The sequence below is a fragment of the Odocoileus virginianus genome, chromosome 3, assembly GCF_023699985.2.
Source record: "Odocoileus virginianus isolate 20LAN1187 ecotype Illinois chromosome 3, Ovbor_1.2, whole genome shotgun sequence".
Classification (NCBI taxonomy): Eukaryota; Metazoa; Chordata; class Mammalia; order Artiodactyla; family Cervidae; genus Odocoileus; species Odocoileus virginianus.
In genome coordinates, this window is record NC_069676.1 from 66,767,315 (window position 1) to 66,788,142 (window position 20,828).

General features: G+C 40.8%; 1 long non-coding RNA gene across 1 annotated transcript in view; it reads left to right on the forward strand.

Moving 5' to 3' along the window:
* LOC110143652 (uncharacterized) overlaps nt 1-20,828 on the forward strand; it is a 281,308-nt gene that overhangs the window by 71,965 nt on the left and 188,515 nt on the right. The gene's annotated exons all lie outside the window — the stretch shown is intronic.

A 20,828-nucleotide genomic window follows, 5' to 3' on the forward strand; every position in this document is an offset into this window, starting at 1 on the left:
GTCATTTTCAGAGTGTAGGATTACTCTCTTTTAAGGCAGTTGTCAAATTTTCTAACTCTGAACCCCAATTAGGACATTTAGTTAGGGGCTTATGCTCTGTGACCTGATGAAATTTAGTAAATGGTCAGACCCAGCACATGGTCCAGGGTTTCTCCTGCTCTGCAATAGAATCTGATGGAGATGGGTGGTGTTCTCTTGAATTGAGTAGGGCCAATGACAGTCTGGATTGCTCTTTAAGGAGACAGAACTGAAATTAAATTTTCTTTATATATAACCATTCTGTTTCGTTTGTTCCAGTAAGCAGGAATTTCTTTAAAGAAGATAAACTTAAAATAAAAGCATCTCACATTGCCTAGAGAGGCAATCAATTGGAGAAGAATTCATGAAAGGGACTAAGGAGTGTTAAGAGTAGAGGCAGGAGGAGATCCAGAAACCATAGTGTCCCAGATGCCAAGGGAATAGTTGACCTACATCACCTGAACTTCCACTCAAATTTTTCCAGCAGTTTTACTGAGGTATAATCTATACATAGTAAACTGCATACATCTTGAGCAAACAGCTCCGTGTCTTTATCAAGTATATATTCATGTATCCACCACCAAGATTGAGATGTAAAATATTTTCATCTCCCCAGAAAACTATCTCATTCCCCTTTCCAGTTCATAAACTCCATCTGCAAAGTAGTCAATAGTATTCTCACATCTGTCCTTTTAGACCAGTTTCCTCTGTTCTTCAACTACATGTAAGTGGGTTCAGATAGTGTCTAATCCTTTGTGTGTCATTTCTTTTTGTTTACCCTACATTTGAAAAATTGATTCATGTGGTAGCAGGTATTAGTACCTCACTCCTTTTGCTGAATAGTAGTCCATTGTGTGAATATGCAACATTATTTGCTGTCCTGTTAAGGGACATTTGGGGATGTAAGGAATAAATGCACTGGAAACATTCTTTTATGTGTCTTTTTAATCCATTGTTTCTCCTTGGTACAGACTGAGAGTATAATTGTTAAGTCATAGAGGGAGTATCTGTTTAACCTGATTAGAAACTGACAGTTTTCCAAAGTGTTGTATTAGTTTATGCTCCCATGAGCAATTTGTGAGCATTCCAGTTGCTCCATGTCATTGCCAGCACTTGGTACCATTAGTCTTTTTAAGCTTAGCCTTTCTAGTGCCTATGTTGAGTGGTTTCTCGTGGTTGCCATTTTCATTTTCTTGATGACTGATATCTCTGATTACCCCTTCATATGCTTATTGGCCATTCACATATTTTCTTTTGTGAAATGCCTGCTATGGTTTATTTCCTATTTTAAAATTCTATGTTTTTATTTTTAAATTATTCATTTGTTGGAATGTTTACTACATTTATGTTTAATCTAATCACCAATAATTTACTCTCCTCCTACTTGTCCATCTACTTTTGCTGCCTTCTTTGGGATTGGTCAAGTATTTTATATTTTTACATTTCATCTTCTCTAGCGACTTTTGCCTATAGTCTTTGTATTACTTTTAGAAATTATTCATCTAGTGAGCATAATGTTTAACATCACAATCCACCTTAACTTATTAGTATACCAATCTATGAACAACATTTTGCTGTAGTTTAGTCTCTCAGTCATGTCCAACTCTTTGTGACCCCATGGACTGCAGAATGCCAGGCTTCCCTGTCCTTCACCATCTCCTGGAGCTTGCTCAAACTCATGTCATTGAGTCAGTGATGCCATCTAACCATCTCATACTCTGTCATTCCCTTCTCCTGCCTTCAGTCTTTCCCAGCATCAGGGTCTTTTCTAATGAGTCAGTTCTTTGCATCAGGTGACCAAAGTATTGGAGCTTCAGCTTCAGCATCAGTCCCTCCAATGAATATTCAGGGTTGATTTCCTTTAGAATTGACTGTTTGATTTCCCTGCTATACAAGGGACTCTCAAGAGTCTTCTCCAGCACCACAGTTTGAAAGAATCAGTTCTTCAGTGCTCAACCTTCTTTATGGTCCAACTCTCACATCCATACATGACTACTGGAAAAACCATAGCTTTGACTATATGGACCTTTGCTGGCAAAGTGATGTCTCTGCTTTTGAATATGCTATCTAGGTTGGTCATAGCTTTTCTTCCAGGGAGCCGACATCTTTTAATTTCATGGTTGCAGTCACCATCTGCAGTGATTTTGGAGACAAAGAATGGTAAACAATGTTAGAACTTTAGAAAAGAATGATTCTATTTATCCCTCTTCTGCCTTTAGCTTAGTCACTCAGTCCTGTCTGACTCTGCAACACCATTGTCCATGGTGATTCTCCAGGCAAGAATACTAGAGCGGGTTGCCATGTTCTCCTCCAGGGGATCTTCTCAACCCAGGGATTGAACCCAGGTCTCCTGCTTTGCAGGCCCATTCTTTACCATCTGAGCCACCAGGGAAGCTTGTTAGTCATGTATTTTACTTCAAATATGTTATAAACCTGAGGCTGTATTATTATACATGCTTTAAACGGATAATCTTATAAAGAAAAAATTTTTAATCTTCCTTTGTATTTATTCGTATACTTATCCTTTTAAGTGCTTCTCATTTCTCCCTGCAGCTATGGACTTGATTGGGATCATTCCTCCTTCAGCCTAAAGAATTTTTCTAGTTTTTTGTACTGCAGGTCTGCTGATCGTAAATTCTCTGTTTTTAATTGTCTAAAGATATTTGAATTGCCTTTATTTTTGAAAGATTTTTTCACTGAATAGAACATTTTAGATTCATAGTTTTCTTTTTCTTTCAGTACATTCAAGATGTTGTTCTACTGTTTCCAATGAGATATCATCTGTAATTGGTGTTGATATTCCTATAATGATTATTTCCTTCTCATTGATTTTAAGATTTCCTATTTATCTTAGCTCTTTAGCTGTATGGCTATTATGTACCTCAGTGTGATTTTTCTTTGTATTTATTCTGTTTTGTGTTTGCCATGGTTTTAAAATGTGTGGGTTGAAGTATTTCATCTGTTTTGGAAAATTTGGGGGTATCATCAATTCAGATATTTTTTCTTCTCTGTTCTCTGTCTTTACTCTTGAGGTTCCAATTACATTTATGTTAGCTGAATTGATATTGTTCCATTGGTCTTTGATATTGTTATTTTTTCACTTTATTTTTTCTCTTTACTTTAGTTGTATAATCTCTGGTGACTTACCTCCAGATCACTAATCCTTTGTTCTACCCTGTGCAGTCTGCTGTGAAGCCCATCTGACAATTTCCTTTTCCTAAGATATGGTATATTTTAGTTATAGAATTTTTATTTGGTTCTTTTATAGAGTTTTCATTTATTTGATGGCATTCTCAACTTCTAACCCCATTGACTAATTCTTTTCCTCTGAACTCTTTAACACATGTATGGTAATTATAAGTCCTTCTCTGAAAATGTCATCATGTGACTCATCTGTGGATTTGAGTCTATTGATATTCTTTTATGTCTTTTGACTATGGGTCACTTTTTTCTGCCTCTTCTCATGTCATAGTTTTTTATTGTATACCAGATACAGTAAATAAAAGACCAGGAGAGACTGAAGTAGATAATCATTTTCTCCAAAAAAGGCTGATGCTTCTGTCTCACACGCAGCTATTATTAGGGGCTGAGCTCATCACTCTAATTAGCAGTGAGCTGAAATAGGGCCAGTAGAGTTAGTTTTAGTTCACCTTTGGTTTAAATGCCTTGAGAGAGATCAGCACCCCCAATTCCAGCAGGGTTTGGAGATGTGAACACTGTTAAGACCTCTCTCTGCTTCCCTTACCTTATTCTAGGATTTCTGGTGATTACACTTATTGAATGTAATTTTCATGGGAGAAACTGGGTGGACGGGGAGAGCTAACTCTGAGTTTGGGACTCTTCCAGATTCCAGTGTGCCATGCCAGCCTATGCATAGCCTTGAAAAGTTTGGCTGATTTCTCCTTGTTCCCACAAAACTTTTCTGCCTATAGCAGTCCTGCTTCTCCTTCAGACTCAGCAGCTCCCTAGAGATTGAAGTAGTCTCCAGTTTTTGTGCATCTAAAAAAAAATCTCCCTGTCTTCGTTTCAGTTTATTTAGATTTTTATTTTACAGGCTTTAAAAGCTTTAAAGAGAAGTGATTTTTTGTTTGTTTGTTTGTTTTTTAACTATACCTGGTTTTGTTGTTGTTGTTTTGGAGTGATAGTGTTTGATAAACCTAGTATGCTAACTGGTAGTAGAATTCTTGAATTTGATTCTGTTAAGTTAAATAGTAGATTCCTTTAAAACCCATTTTATTTTGAAAACAGTGATTAATGATTTATGAAATTATAATCCACTTGCAGATGATTTTTCCCAACTGTAGCCAGCTCACCTTCAAGATTATACTTCCCTGACTTCATGAGAAATTGACATAGAGATGATATGAAAGACCTAATTTATAGAAGGGAGATGAAGGGTAACTAATATTTGTGAAGTACTAGAGTATAGTATGTCCCTAAAATCTCTGCTTGGCCCTTTACACACAACATTTTTTTAATGTGAAAATGTTTATTGGACATTTACATGGGGGTGGAGGAAACTGGAAGAGATGGCAGTTGCATGGGAATCACAGGATCAAGATCCCAGCTAGGGACCATAGATAGAGATGGGGAATAGGTCTTTCTGAGCAAGGAGGGAAGCCAAATAGTTAGTATTGGACTTGGCAATGCATTTACTTGTTCCTGATTTAGTGTGTACCAGGAGCCAGGAAATGAGGCATCTGGACCCCACATGTATGCTATACACGCTGATGCTTGGTTCTTCGTTCAAAAATAGGACCCCGTGGGCGCCACCACGGTGGGAATCTCAAACATAGGGCAATCTCACAAATGTGGAATGCTTAGCGACCCTGAATTTCTCACTGCATTATGGACATTTCCCTTATTTTCCCTTTTCTGTTTCCTGGGAAAGATTGTGTTTGTCATGGAAATAATGACACCACATGACCATGCCCTAAGGTGAAGGGCTAACTTCAATGCTTTTAATGCAACTTGGGCACAACTGATGAAATTGTGGGTAAGCTACATTATTCTCTATGGGAAATGGTACATTCTGAATGATGTTCTCCCAAAGTTACCGTGATGTCTGCTGAAAAGAAAATGAGCAGTTTCTTTCTGCTCTTGTCGCTTAGCCTGTATTTCCACTCTGTGCAGTTTCACTTGCCATACATTTTCTCTCCTCTTCTATTCCTTTCCTTCTGACTTCCCAACCCTGCTCACCCCCTTCTCTTCACTTTCTTTCTTCCTTTTTTTTACGGGAGTGGGGGGGAGTTATCTCTTCTTTCTTTTCCTTCTTTCCCTATAATTATAAGTTCTATTAATTTCACTAATATTCATTTCTAACTTGAGGTGATCAGAGTTGTCTTATTATCTTCTTATGCTTCTTCTTATAAGTACATAGTGCACTTATATTTTTCAAAGCCTTTTCAGATATAATAGTAATAACTATGATGAAGATAGTTAATACTTGTATAATGCTTACTTTTGTTGTTTGTCTGGTTGTAAGTGCCTTACATGTGTTAACTCATTAAAGCCTAACAAATTCTTTTGAAACAGGTAGTGTTTTACCCTCATTTTGCAGATGGGAAAACTAAGACACAGAGAAATAATTTCCTCATGCAGTTGACAAGTAGTAGAACTGATTTTAACTCAGGCAGTCTAGCTCCAGGGTATATGATTTTAAGCCCTGTTCTAAATCGTCTCTTGTTTAAACTACCTTAAAATTCTTATCCTAAGCCCATAGGGTTTTTAGGGAAAATGCTACTCTTCTTAATTTAGAGATGAAAAAACTGAGACTAGAACTGACCACATCACTCTGAAATGATGGACTTGAAGTAACATTTTGAGAATAGGTCTTCAGCCTTGGGGTTGGGAGAGTGTGTGTGTGTGTGTGTGTGTGAGAGAGAGACCTTAGGCCATTAGCTGTTTTGGAAAGATCCCTCCCTTGTATCTTTATTTCAGGCCAAATGTAGTAGGTTGGGATAGTTTGGGCTGAAAATAATAGAAAACTAACAACTAAAATCATAGTTAACTTTATTTCTCACAGAAAAAAAAGGTAGAAGTCACAGGGATGATTGGTGAGGCAATAAGATCATTAGAAGCTAGGCCTATCCATTCTGCCATCCTCAGCATTATAGTTTTCCTGCCATCATACTGGAGGCCGCATGATTACAAGGTGGCTGCCTCAGCTACAAGCATCACATTTACTTCTGACCGCATAGAAAGACAGAAACAAAGGCAGCCAAGATGTTGAGAAATTGCCTCATGTGTATCTCTCTCTTATCAGGGAGGAAAGTATTTGTCAGCATACTTCCCCTTCCATTTCATAGATGGGTACTTCATCATGTGGCCACCTATGACCACAAGGAGAAGCCGGAGAGTATCTGATAAAAGGAGGCTGCCTTTGTCATGATTGAATTAGCAGAAGCAATCGTGATTCACTTCTCATGGCTGTGTACTTGGCAACCCAAACAAAATCAGGATTCAGTTAGTGCTATATTGTGTACATGGTAATTTACTTTAAAGTACTTCAGTATAAGTGGTGTGATGTGTATGTGTGCAAGTTAATATTAATCAACACTCTAGGAATGAGTGGTTAATTAGTATATGAAGAGTCCTTGTCTGAATGATTACCTTTGGGTTAGTTAATTAGCATAAGGAATGTTAGGAATAATTTTTTGTTGGTGAAATGAGTTATGTTTAAGACCAGTTAGGAGTTGGGTACCAAGACCCACATGAATAAGGTAGAAGAAATGAACATGCTCAATTATCAATACCAGAGATAGAAGTTCTGGAACCCCTTGGCCTGCATCCTCCCATGGAGGAGCCCCTTTCCTGGTGATGAGGTTCCTGATTATTCTTTAAGGGCATCTGTTTCTGAGGGAGTTGTTCCTTCAAAGGGCTTGCCAGGGAACCTAAAGGCATAGAGAGTAGTAGTCTCTCCTTAGATGCAGAGTGGTTGTTTGCCTGTTTGCTGGTAGACATCTGTATGCTTGCTGATTATGCCTGAGACTTCTTTTTACTTGATGATACCACCACAGAACAAGATTGCAGGAATAGGACTATTTCACCTTCTCTGGCCTGTAACAACCAGAGGCTCACCAACGCACACTAAAAAGAATATGGTATTTGCCAAACAAATTGGCTTAGGTCTGTTCACTTGAGTCAGCCAAGGGGAAAAAGGGGGATGGTTGTTGGTGAGACCACCAGACCAATATGTCACATAACAAGGTTTTAAACTGAGATCATTTCAGTGGGAGGAGCAAATACAAGAAAATGAAATTTCAAAGTGAAATGGTAAGCCAAAATACAACATTAAAAAACTAATCAATTTTGGGGCATTGAATGATCAGGGGTAGATTTGGAAGAAACATTTGGGACAAACAATTTTTGGAGTGATCTGATGGTATTTGGCAAGTCCCAACTTCCAGAGGGAGATGTAGGGGACGGTTTACCCCTTACTACAAGTGTAAGGAGAAAGCTTTGTCAGAAGAGCACTTGGCATGCTGATATATGTCCCTTGGACATGAGATAGGCATGGCAGATTAATGTTTGGTCCACACTTAAGAAATCTAAAGAATTTCTAGGTGGAGATGTCAAGGCAGAAGGAAATGGAGTTTGCTACTGTACTGGGAGTAACTTCTGTCTCCACCACTGGCAGGTGAAAGATACATGGATACTGGCGACCAGATGTAGAATCTATGGTAGGAATCTTTGCATGGGGCTATCTAAAAAGGATTCTTGCCCCAAAGAGCTTCTTCCAGAAAGCAAGTTACCCAAACAGAGAGCCTATGTGATATGGCCCTTTCAGAAAATAAACTTAAGCTAAGGAGGGCTGTGGGGCACATTCACACGAAGGAGGGATTTTGTCTGAATCATGGGAATAGCTGACAGAGGGACTCAACTGGAGAGCTCTTGAAGACCCCCTAAAGTGCTCAGAAAATAAAGAACCAGTGTATATCTCTGCCAGGCCCAGAGAGCCCAGAGTTATCCTACAACAGTGCCAGACAAATAAGTACGTTTTTTTCTTCTCTTCCATCCACCTCCTCCTATCGCTTTCCATACTCCAACAGTGGGGAGAAGAGAAGTCATAGTTAGCAGTCTGAGGAAAGAGGAGAGAAAGAAATGAAAAGCGGACCCCATGTCCATTGAGGAAGCAGGAGGCTGCCCCGTGCTGGCCCTACCTGAAGGAAAGGAGAAAAGATGTCTTGCTTATGGTCCACTTTTGACTATCACAGGATGTATGCTATTAAGTACCCAAATGAGACCATGTTTTGTAGTTTACCCAAGAGTAGTACAAAAAGTTACAGACCTACTGGAGTTTTCACCTGGGTCACTGAGCATATTTAAAAGGATAGAGGAAAGACTCACAGATGGCATTAAGGGACACCCTGTCCTATTCCTTCCCCAATTAGTTACCTCCTTTGCTCTTTACCCTAGCCTTCTGTTTCTTTGTTATCTTATTAACAGTTTCTGATCAGTTATCCAAGCTTCCCAGGTGGCACTAGTGGTAAAGAACCCACCTGCCAATGGAGGAGACATAAAAGACATGGGTTTGATCCCTGGTCAGGAAGATAGTCTGGAAGAGGGCACAGAAACCCACTCTAGTATTCTTTCCTAGAGAATCCCATGGACAGAGAGGCCTGGCAGGCTACTGTCCATAGAGTTGCAAAGAGTTGGACATGACTGAAGTGATTTAGCATGCATGCATGATCAGTTATCCATTGCTGTGTAACAAATTACCACAAGCTTAGTGACTTAATTAGCTATTTCAAATCCTAAAAGATGATGCTGTTAAAGTGCTACACTCAATATGTCAGCAAATTTGGAAAACTCAGCAGTGGCCACAGGACTGGCAAAGGTCAGTTTTCATTCCAATCCCAAAGAAAGGCAATGCCAAAGAATGTTTAAACTACCGCACAATTGCACACATCTCACACACTAGCAAAGTAATACTCAAAATTCTCCAAGCCAGGCTTCAGCCATATGTGAACCGTGAACTTCCAGATGTTCAAGCTGGATTTAGAAAAGGCAGAGGAACCAGAGATCAGATTGCCAACATCTGTTGGATCATCGAAAAAGCAAGAGAGTTCCAGAAAAACATCTACTTCTGCTTTATTGACTACACAAAAGCCTTTGATTGTGTGAATCACAACAAACTATGGAAAATTCTTCAAGAGATGGGAATACCAAACCACCTTACCTGCCTCCTGAGAAATCTGTATGTAGGCCAAGAAGCAATAGTTAAAACTGGACATGGAACAACATACTGGTTCCAAATTAGGAAAGGAGTACGTCAAGGCTGTATATTGTCACCCTGCTTATTTAATTTCTATGCAGAGTACATCATGCGAATGTACTGGGGATGGATGAAGCACAAGCTGGAATCAAGATTGCCAGGAGAAATATCAATAACCTCAGATATGCAGATGACACCACCCTTATGGCAGAAAGTGAAGAGGAACTAAAGAGCCTCTTGATGAAAGTGAAAGAGGAGAGTGAAAAAGCTGGCTTAAAACTCAACATTCAAAAAACTAAGATCATGGCATCTGGTCCCATCACTTCATGGCAAATAGATAGGGAAACAATGGAAACAATGAGAGACTTTATTTTCTTGGGCTCCAAAATCACTGCAGATGGTGACTACAGCCATGAAATTAAAAGACTCTTGCTCCTTGGAAGAAAAGCTATGACCAACCTAGATAGCATATTAAAAAGCAGAGACATTACTTTGCCAACAAAGTTCTGTCTAGTCAAAGCTATGGTTTTTCCAGTAGTCATGTATGGATGTAAGAGTTGGACTATAAAGAAAGCTGAGTGCTGAAAAATTGATGCTTTTGAATTGTGGTGTTGGAGGAGACTCTTGAGAGTCCCTTGGACTGCAAGGAGATCAAGCCAGTCAATCCTAAAGGAAGTCAGTCCTGAATATTCATTGGAAGGACTGAGGCTGAACCTGACCTCCAATACTTTGGCCACCTGATGAAAAGAACTGACTCATTGGAAAAGACCCTGATGCTAGGAAAGACTGAAAGCAGGAGAAGGGGACGACAGAGGATGAGATGGCTGGATGGCATCACTGACTCAATGGACATGAGTTTGAGCAAGCTCTGGGAGATGGTGATAGACAGGAAAGCCTGACATGCTGCAGTCCAAGGGGTCTCAAAGAGTTGCATACCACTGAGTGACTGAACTGAACTGTAGTGACTTAGTAAAAGCACATATTTGTTATCTCATTTCTGAGGGACAGAAGTCCAGTCCAGGCCTAGCTGAGTGCCTCTCACAAGGCTTAAATTTAGTGTTGGCTGGAACTATGATCTCTTCTCAAGGTTCCACTGAGGAAGGCTTGGCTTTTAAGCTTATGCAGCTGTTGGCAGAATTCAGTCCCATGTGTCCTGTTTAACCTAAGGGCCTCAGTTTCTTGCTGGCTGATAGATGAGAGCTCCCCTCAGGTTCTACCAGGATTTTTGTTTTTGTTTTTTTTTAATATAAGGCTGCTCTCAGTTCTTTGCTGCTTGAACCATCAGGTCATGGGCCTCTTGCTTCACCTGTGCCTGCGGGACAGAGTCTGTTTTGCAAGACTGGTGTTACAAGTTTTTGTAATTAATTACAGGCTTGACATCCCATTACCTTCATCATCAGTTCTGTTGGTTGGAAGCAGGTCACTGGAAAGATTGTACAGGGGCATGGATACCAGAAGGCACGGATAGTTGAGGGAAGATCTTGGAATGGGTCCACTACAGCTTCTAATGTCTCTGCCTTGTGCAGCTCTAGCTTGGGAGATGGGGATGGGAAAAGTGGCTAAAACACCTTCAAGGTAGAAATACCTATTAGATAAATAAACTGTGCGGCTGTTGAGGCCAAACATCTCATGCAATATAACCTCAGTGTATTATTATCATAGAAAGTGTCTGTCCCTTCTCTCAGTTTTCTCCAAATGTCCTGCCAGTTTGGAGCATCCCAAGGCTTGGAAGAGGATGAGTATGAGCTCCAGTCAAGGCAAGGACTGAGGGGATAAGAAAAACCATCCCAATATTCTGACTTGTATGAAGCACCTGCCTAATGTCAGGCTTGTGCTATCTACTTTATATGCATAGTTATTACAACCTATGAGGGAGGTACTCTTATTAGTCCCATTTCACAGATGGAAAAAAATAGAGGCTTAGAGGGTCTAAGTAACTTGCCCGGGTTAAGTGATGAGGCCGGGACTTGAAATGTTGTCAGTCTGTTGCCAAGCCTGCTTGTACCACAGCCTTAAAGAAAATGTAGGCACCTAGGCAAGTGGAAGCAGCATGCAGGCCACACTTCATTTAGAATCAGGAGATCTGGGCTCAAGCGTAGCTCAGTCCCTTATAAGCTGTGTGATTTGGAGCTGCTCACTTGGCCTCTTTGGGTCTCTCTCTCTCTCTTTTCAGTCTGTATAAGGGGAATTGTAAACAATTTCATTATCCATATACCAAAAATGAACCTTGACCCTTACCTTACACTATGCACAAAAATTAGCTTAAAATGGATCAAAGTCCTAAATGTAATAAATAAAACTATAAAACGCAAGTTAGACAAATATTTCTTAGATGAGCTATCAAAAGAAAATCTATTAAAAAAATTGATAGATTGGACTTCATAAAAATTAGGAGCCTTTGCTTTTAGAGAGATACCACCAAGTAAACAAAAAACTAAGTCTTAATCTGGGGGAAATATTTACAAAATACATAATGTCTGATAAAGGACCTGAATCTAGACAATGAAATAACTTCTTATAGCTTAGTGATAAAACAAACAACCTAATAAAAAAAAATAGCAAAAGATTTGAATGGACACATAATCAAAAAAGATATTGGAATAGCAAGTAAGCACATGAAACGATGCTTAACATCATTAGACATTAGGGAAATGCAATTAAAGCTTCAGTGATATAGCACAAGTTCACTATGCCATATAGTAATTATATTTTTTAATCCTTGCAAAAACTGTTTAAGTGGGAATCTTATTATTTCCATTTTATAAATAAGGATACTTACTTAAGTAAGTGTTTTAAGTGAAGATTCAAGGTCACGTAGCTAAGATGTAGGGCAACAGGCTTAATACTCAGTATTCTGCTTCCACATTGCTGCCCAAGTGCTATCATGACTCAATTACTCCACTCCAAGGTCAGTTCCAAGAGGGCAAGGACCCCGTCTGTCTTGTGCACCGCTGGAGCTCCAGCTCCTTGCGTGTCGTAGGCACTCAGTGTTGCTCATTGAATGAAAGCCAGTCAGTGCCTGGTGGGGCTCAGCCAGCACTTTTTCCTACCATTAAAAATCTTTGTGAATGGGAAAGTCATACCCACTATGGTTTGGGATGCCCTTTTATGGTACTTTTTATTTGGTGTCAGAAAACTCTACACCTAGTCTTGGGTGGGTCCTCTCTACCATCCTCTTTTCCCTTTCTCCCCTTCTCTTTCCCTTCATTCTCTTTCTTCTTTTCCTTTTCATGGTGTAAAGTGACTTTACATTTGTAAAGTGACTTTACATTTGTAAAATGTAATTTGACTTTACATTTACTCTGTCCATTGGGAGAGGGTACATGGTGTTTCTTACCTCCAGGACCAGGGGTGGGGTTCCCGGGAACAGCACCATCAGAGAATAAATGTGTCGACCCTTAAGGCTGCCTAGCCTGCCTTGAGGATCTTTTCTGCCTGTGGCAAGCCTTTGTGGGCCTTCACTGCCCTGAATTATAAGGGAGGCTGACTGGCCTATCCCCTCTGATCCAAGGAAGGTTTGTCAGCTTCAAGTACATCCAATGAGGAACACAAAAATGTTACTTTCTAGGAGAGAGCACAGAAGGGTCTAAGAATAGCTGTTGTTGGGGAGGGAGGCAGCAGGATCCAGGTCAGGCAGAACCAGGCAACATGAAGCTAGCTGGGACCTGCCTTTCTCTGGCTGGGTCTAGGAGAGACAGGAAACAAAGTTTGCTTCCTCTCCTGCTGAGTAGGGAGGATGGGGGTTAAGCTGGATTTGCTTTCAACTCTTGAATCCACATTGAGGCTGCCTTGTCTGGCAAGCCATATGGTTTGCAGAGAGACAGCTGTGGACTGGGTTTTGGCAGATGGAGGGAGCAATGCTGAAAATGACAGAGTCTAGCAACTGCGGAGGCAAGGGGGCTGTCAGGCGAGAATCTGGGGAGGAGGCTGGGAGCAAGAGGAAAACCTAAGAGAAACCCAGGAGAGAAAGTTAAAGGAAGCATTTTCCAATAAATTTGGTAAAGAAAGGGAAGAAGTATTATTTGTCTTAGAGAGGAAAGCATCAAGGAGCCCTGCATAAGGATACTTGCATGGCTACAGAAAAATTCCCAAGTTGGTTTTTTTCTTTTGCCACATTTGTGTGCTACTTATATTATATTTCTGGCTTCCCTGGTAGCTCAGATGGTAAAGAATCTGCCTGCTGTGCAGGAGATCTGGATTCAGTCCTTGAGCTGGGAAGATCCCCTGGAGAAGGGAATGGCAACCCACTCCAGTATTCTTGCCTGGAGAATTCCATGGACAGAGGAGCCTGGCAGGCTACAGTCCACGGGGTCTCAGAGTCAGACACGACTGAATGACTTTCACTTAACTTATGCTATATTTCATTAATATTTGTCTTTATGCTGACTCCTGAAAACTTCAAGTTTATTTAAAAAGGAAAATGTTATCACTGCTGCATGTGGATAGTTTTTTATGATTGGACAGTGATCATAATCATAAGGAAAAGGAAAACAGTACAGTGATATTAAATTCTAACTAGATACTGCTGCTGCTGCTAAGTTGCTTCAGTCATGTCTGACTCTGTGCGACCCCATAGACGGCAGCCCACCAAGCTCACCCGTCCCTGGGATTTTCCAGACAAGAACTATTGCCTCCTAAAAACTTGGACTTGGACTTCTTATTCCTTTAAAAAAAAAAAAAAAAAAAGAAAGAAAGAATGGGGTTTAGAGCATTAAAGACATAATAGCATCAAACTAGGACTTCTTTGATATGATCAGAAAGTTTCAAAAAGTAATGATTTTTCTCACTGTGTTAATCAGTGTTGCTTAATGCAATAGTATATCTGTGATTCATGTTTCACTAGAACATTTTAGAAAACTATGAGGGAGGGGGCAGATCCAACAGGGCCCTAGGAATTAAGAGATCAGGCTTCCATTCCTAGCTCTGTCACCATCATCTTGGACATATTTCTTTACTATGGGTCTCCATTTTCTCATCTACTGGGAGGAATAGAGTTGAACCATGCGCCCCCAAAAGCAAATTTATTTCAGCATTTGGAATTACATATTGAGAATGATTCTAAAGTTTTACCTAAGCTTTGTTTGGGAAAGAATGCTGTAATAGATTAGTGATGTCTGCATAGGTGCAGAGCTGACAGTGAGGAGATGCATGTTGGCTATCTGCTAGTCTTAGGTTAGAAAATCTGTAGGATACACCCTGATTCTGATAGCCTGTGGTTGCATGATTTATATAATCAACCAAGAATATACTTGACTTACTTATTTGCTCATGGCTGATGACAAAGTATGAAATGACAATTTTTTACATGATAGGCAAACAATTCAGTTCAGTTTAACACTCACTGAGCATCTATATTATGCCAGACCCTGAGTGGAGGCTTAAAGATAAATAATAAGATTTGGTCCCTATCCTGGAAGAGCTCATAGTCCTGGATAAGATGAGGAGGGTTGGTGGCAAATGCATAAACAGATTTCACATAGGTTTCAACATGATGTCATAAGTGCTAGGTTAGAGGTACACTGGGGATGCTGGGGCAGCTCAGAGCGCTCCAAGATTTCCTAGAATCATATCTTGACCTGAGGAGTGATGAAGTCAGCACTCTTGCAGTTCTCTGGGGTTCTTGGAATCTGACTGTTACAAGTGAAATAAGTAAGTAAGTATTGGTTGTTCAGTCATGACTGACTCTTTGTGACCCCATGGACTGTAGCCCACCAGGCTCCTCTGTCCATGGAAGTCTCCAGGCAACAATACTTGAGTGGGTAGCTATTCCCTCTCCAGGGGATCATCCCAACCCTGGGATTGAACCCAGGTCTCCTGTGTTGCAGGTAGATTCTTTACTATCTGAGCCACTGGAAATGGATAAGTGGAATTGTGTCTCTCAAAAAAAGGTATTTTGAAGTCCTAACTACTGGTATTTGTGAACGTGATCTTATTTGGAAATAGGGTCTTTGTAAATTGTTATGAGTGGAATTGTTGCCTTTCCACTTAAAAAAAGAAAAAAGGTATGTTGGAGTCCAAACTCCCAGTATCTCAGAATGTGACTCTATTTGAAGATATGGTTTTCATAGAGGCAGTTAAGTTAAAATGACATTCTTGGTGTGGGTCTTGATTCAATACAACCAATGTCCATATAAAAAGGGGAAATTTGGACACAGAGACAGACACATGTAGAGGGAAGGTGATGTAAAGAGTCACAGGGATAAGATGGCCATATAGAAGCCAAGGAGAGACCTAGAATAGATCCTTCCCTGGTGGCCTTCAGAAGGAACCAACCCTACTGATCGCTTGATTCTGGACTTCTAGTCTCCAAAACTGAAAAGCAGTGTAATTTTGTTATTTATGTCACTCAGTTTGTGCTGTCTTGTTGCTGCGGCCTTGCAGACTGACACACTAAGACTGTCCTCTTTATATGAAGAGGAAATTCTGGAGACACACAGGGAAGAATACCATATGACAGTGGAGGCAGAGATCACAGTGATATATTTACAAACCAAGGAATGCCGATGATTGCCAGTAACCACCAAAAGCTAGGAGACAGGCCTAGAACCAGCTGTCCTTCAGAGGCCTCCAAAAGGAACCGATCTTGCCAACACTTTGACTTCACACTTCACGCCTCCAGAACTGTGAGAGAATACAATTTGTTTTAAGCTACCCACTTTATGGTGATTTGTTAGGGCAGTCCTAGGGACTGACACTGACCCTTTATCCTGCCCTCTTTTTCCACCCAGTCCCACCTCTTATTCCTCCTCCTTTGGAAAAGGTACTCTCAACACAGAATATGCAGGCTACCAAGAGGAACACCATGTTTAGTAGATGAAATGTGAGGAAATTATACCTTTGAAATGTTGACCTTGATTTTACCCTGTGTTTTCTGTAACAACTACACCTTTTCCCCATGCTGCCCCTTCACATTTGGACAGCTGGGCACCAGCTCTCATTGCTTCAGGGGAGAGTACTACTAAGTCTTGGTTTTGAGTTTACAGCGTGAAACAGAGGAGACTTACAATGGGAAGAAGAGAACAAAACAGTGGTCTGGAGGGGCGAATAACCAAAGTTAGATGAAAGCAGAGGCCTCTCAGTGGATCCCACCTGGGTACTGGGCTGTGGTGCTGTGGCGCTGAGGGTTCAGCTCCCTCAGCCCTGTGAAACTCAGACACAATCCAGCTGGTTCAGCACCCTCAACCCAGGAAGCACAGACACAAGCCAGGGGAGACCGAGGGAGGAGAGAGATGCAAGCTTGATTGATGCTGCTTCTACCACTAGCAGAATGAGACATGTATTAGGAGCAGGATGAAAAGAGGGATCCAGGATGCAAATGAAGTTCAGTTCAGAAAACCTAAAGTAGCTTTTTGTACACCCCAAGATATATATTCCCTGGTGGCTCAGATGATATAGAGTCTGCCAAGAATGTGGGAGACCTGGGTTCAATCCCTGGGTCAGAAAGATCTCCTGGAGAAGGGAATGAATACTCACTCCAGTATTTTTGCCTAGAGAATTCCATGGACAGAGGAGCCTGGTAGGCTACATCCATGGGGTCGCAAAGAGTTGGACATGACTGAGCAGTTAATACACACACACACGCGCACATACATACCTGCCACAACACAGTGATTCTTTTATTTCCCACAAGGGGAAGTAAGCTCAGACGTGATTTGTGTATTTGAGCTTTTATTTAGTATTATTATTATTATTTTTTAATAAATGTAATTAAGTATAACCTGTATCAAATCAAAGTACACAGTTCAACTAATATTCACAAAGTAAACTCACCTATATAACCAGCAGCCACACAACAGAACATGACTAGCACTGCAGAAGCCTTCACATACTCCCTTCTAATCACACTAATCCACCCTAAAGTGTGACCACTTTCCTGACTTCAAACAATCATTTAGAATGTTTCCTTTTTTGCTATTTCTTTTTTTTTTTCTTTATGGCCTTGCAGCAGGGCTTTTGGGATCTTAGTTCCCTTACCAAAGATTGAACCTATGCCCTCAACAATGAATGCCTGGTGTCCTAAACACTGGACCACCAGGGAATTCCCTAGAATGTTTTTAAACTTTATATAAATGGGATCAATCAAAAGGGTAGTCTTTTGTGTTTGACTTCTTTTGCTGGACATGTTTTTGAGATTTATCCATAGTGTCATATTTAGCTGTAGTTCATTTCATTCTGTGATGATAAGGTGTTTTCTTATATGAATGTTCCAGGATCTGTGTATCCTAGAGCAGTCTAGGCAGGCATTTGGGCTATTTTCAGTATTTATCTATTGCATATAGTGCTGCTATGAGCACGTATGTACATATCTTTTGGTGTACATAGGTGAGCATTTCTGTTGAGATAATCTGAGGAGAGGAATTGCTGGGTCCTAGAGTATGGATCAGTGTCAGCAGGCACTGCCAAACAGTTCTTCAGACGATTGTACTGACATACAAGAGTGCCAGTCTCTCCACATCCTTCCCAATACTTGTATTCTTTTTCATTTCAGTCATTCTATCAATAGTTTATGTTAGGATTTTAGTCAGCTTGTTTCTCGGGTGAACACAAGTAGTGAGTTCTAACACACATTAGTGAGGCACTGATTCTAAGGCTCTGCATGTCATTTCTTGGTCACTTCCTATGGTAGACAGCCCCACCCCCTTCTGTACTCCTTCTGCTAGGGAATTTGGAGACATAGAGACAACTCTGTTTTCACTACCATAGAATATTAGAACTGAAGAGCTACCTTTTAAGATCTTCTTCTTACTTCCTCATTATACAGATGAGAAAACTAACTGAGCAGGAGGAGATGAGTTTTCCAGAATCTTCCAGCCTGCTAATGCCTGAGGTAGGACTAGGGCTCAAGCCTCCTGATCCTGAATCCACTGGTTTATATGCCTCCCTGTGCTATTTCTTCATTATAATTTCCTAATTTCACTACCAAACTTGGCAGTTAATGGTATTCTTTGGAGAGAGTAATAAATGCATATCAGACTATGTCTGGACCATGAGTCCATTCCTCTGGGTGGTGAGGACAGTCAGGGTGAAGGTTTCTAGATAGAATGGATGAGTTACATTCCTCAGCCTAGTCGTCTGCCCAGGGATTGAGATGAGATTGCATTTCAAAGCTTCTGGAAGCCTCCCTAATCCTCATTTCTCATCAGCCTTGGCATCTGTCCTCAAACTCTGTGTCCTAGTTCGCAGACAGAGCCGTGATATCAGTCAGGATGGAGGGTGGTGATGGTGTTTTCTCTTGCTGTTTCCCCACATCATGTGTCTTTTTATGTCAATGAATTAGTCACTTTTTCTTATGTGAGGGGAATACTAACACTTATTGAGTGCATGCTGATATATCAGGTATCACATCATTTAATTCTCACAACAGCCCTGTGAGGCCAGCACTATTTTACCCTTATTTAACATGTGAAGCATGAGGATTTTATAGAAATCAACTTGTCCAAAGACTCAGTGTGAAGTGGTTGATCCAGGACCTGGTCCCAGGAATTCAAGGCCACACTCTCAGTCATGGCTCTGCAGCCTCTATTGCTGCAGACTGTTAACATGGGAGTGAGTAGGGAGAAAACGATGCTCAGGGCATGCCTTTCTTTAAGAAAACCATATAAAGGAAAATCTGAAGCTGTAAAGCAGATGTATGTCCTTGCAGAAGAAACACAGTGTTGTTTAAATCCAACCCTCCACCAGGAGCACTTAAAGTATTTGTTTTCACAGAATCTGCTACTTGACTTAGGGGCTTGGCAGAATCAGAGAAACGCAACTAACTTTTAGCCTCCAGTGATTGTTGGGAAATTAAGATAAAGCATCTCTTCACTGGAAGAGGGGCAAAGAGGCATTGTCTAATTATAGATTTTGGAGCTGCTTCATAGTCAGAGATACCTCGGAATATAAAAGGTAATGGGGAAAGAGAATTGCACTACACAGGACAAATTCAGGAAGGCTTCCTTTGCAAAAATGGACGTATACCTGCCATTCTTCTCCTGAGACTACAGAGGAGACTATGGCAGAAATAAGGTTTATTTGGAGGAGAATGTAGAGAATATAGCAGAAATAAGACTTCTCTCTATAGAGAGAAATCCAAAGTACATCTTATTCTGATAGTGGAGTAGAGAAATAGATCAACTTCCATTAATTAGGGAGAAGGATGTTTAGGAAGGAAAATTATAACCAACCTAGACAACATATTAAAAAGCAGAGACATTGCTTTGCCAACAAAGGTCCATCTAGTCAAGGTTGTGGTTTTTCCAGTAGTCATGTATGGATGTGAGAGTTGAACTGCAATGAAAGCTGAGCACCAAAGAATTGATGCTTTTGAACTGTGGTGTTGGAGAAGACTCTTGAGAGTCCCTTGGACTGCAAGGAGATCCAACCAGTCCATCCTAAATGAACACTAGTCCTGGGTGTTCATTGGAAGGACTGATGTTTAAGCTGAAACTCTAATACTTTGGCCACCTGATGCAAAGAGCTGACTCATTTGAAAAGACCCTGATGCTGGGACAGATTGAGGGCAGGAGGAGAAGGGGACAACAGAGGATGAGATGGTTGGATGGCATCACCGACTCAATGGACATGAGTTTGAGTAAACTCCGGGAGTTGGTGATGGACAGGGAGGCCTGGTGTGCTGTGGTCCATGGGGTCGCAAAGAGTCGGACATGACTGAGTGACTGAACTGAACTGAATTTTAAAAAAGAATAGAATAGATCTTTTTTTGAAAACCAGCCTAAGCCTTCTCTTATTTTAAGAGTACCATATACACAGGTTCGACCCCTGGGTCAGGAAGATCCCTTGGAGTAGGAATGGCAACCCACTCCAGTATTCTTGCCTGGAAAGTCCCATGGACAGAGGAGCCTGGCGGCTACAGTCCATAGGATCTCAAAGAGTCAGACACAACTGAAGCGACTTTGCATGTCCCAGATATAAACCTATCAAATATAAAGATCTAACGCAGACAGATCACTTTCTTGAATGATAACGTGAGGGACTTTGTGAACCCACTCCCCCAGGAAAACTGTGAAAAGTATATAAAAATAACCATTTAAATCCTCTGGAAATGGTCCAAAGTATATGTAGTAAACGAAAAAAGCATATGTTCTAGAGAATCTATGAAAATTTTGTAAGAAAAGTGAGAATCTTTAGCTTTTTGGAAAAAAAAATCTCTCTATTCCCATTAGTGATTAGTGAAACTTCACTCTAATGGGTGCAGCCAAGAGCACAGAACTCCTTCTCCCCCCATCTCCCAGTTGGAGGGCTTCTTTCCCAGGAGGAGCATTTCAGCATTTCCTATTGTGTCTCCAGTGACAAGTTGCTGAGGCTAAGTACCAGAGCTGGAGACCTTCTTTTTCTGCCCCTTCCCCGCTCATGGAATGAGGCTCTAGCTTGGACATGGTGTGCTTAGGATAGTGGCATCCTGACTGCCCTTACCCTGGCTCATAATTTTGGGGTTTCATGCCAAGAGAAGCAAACTGAGAAGGTCTCAGACTATTGTCCTAGTTATTGTACAGAGGTAGACACCAGCCCCTACCTCAGGCTATCTTATTTCCTCTCCAGAGAAATTAAATTGATTCTGAGAGGCACTAGTCAGTGTCTGCTTCTTCTTTGA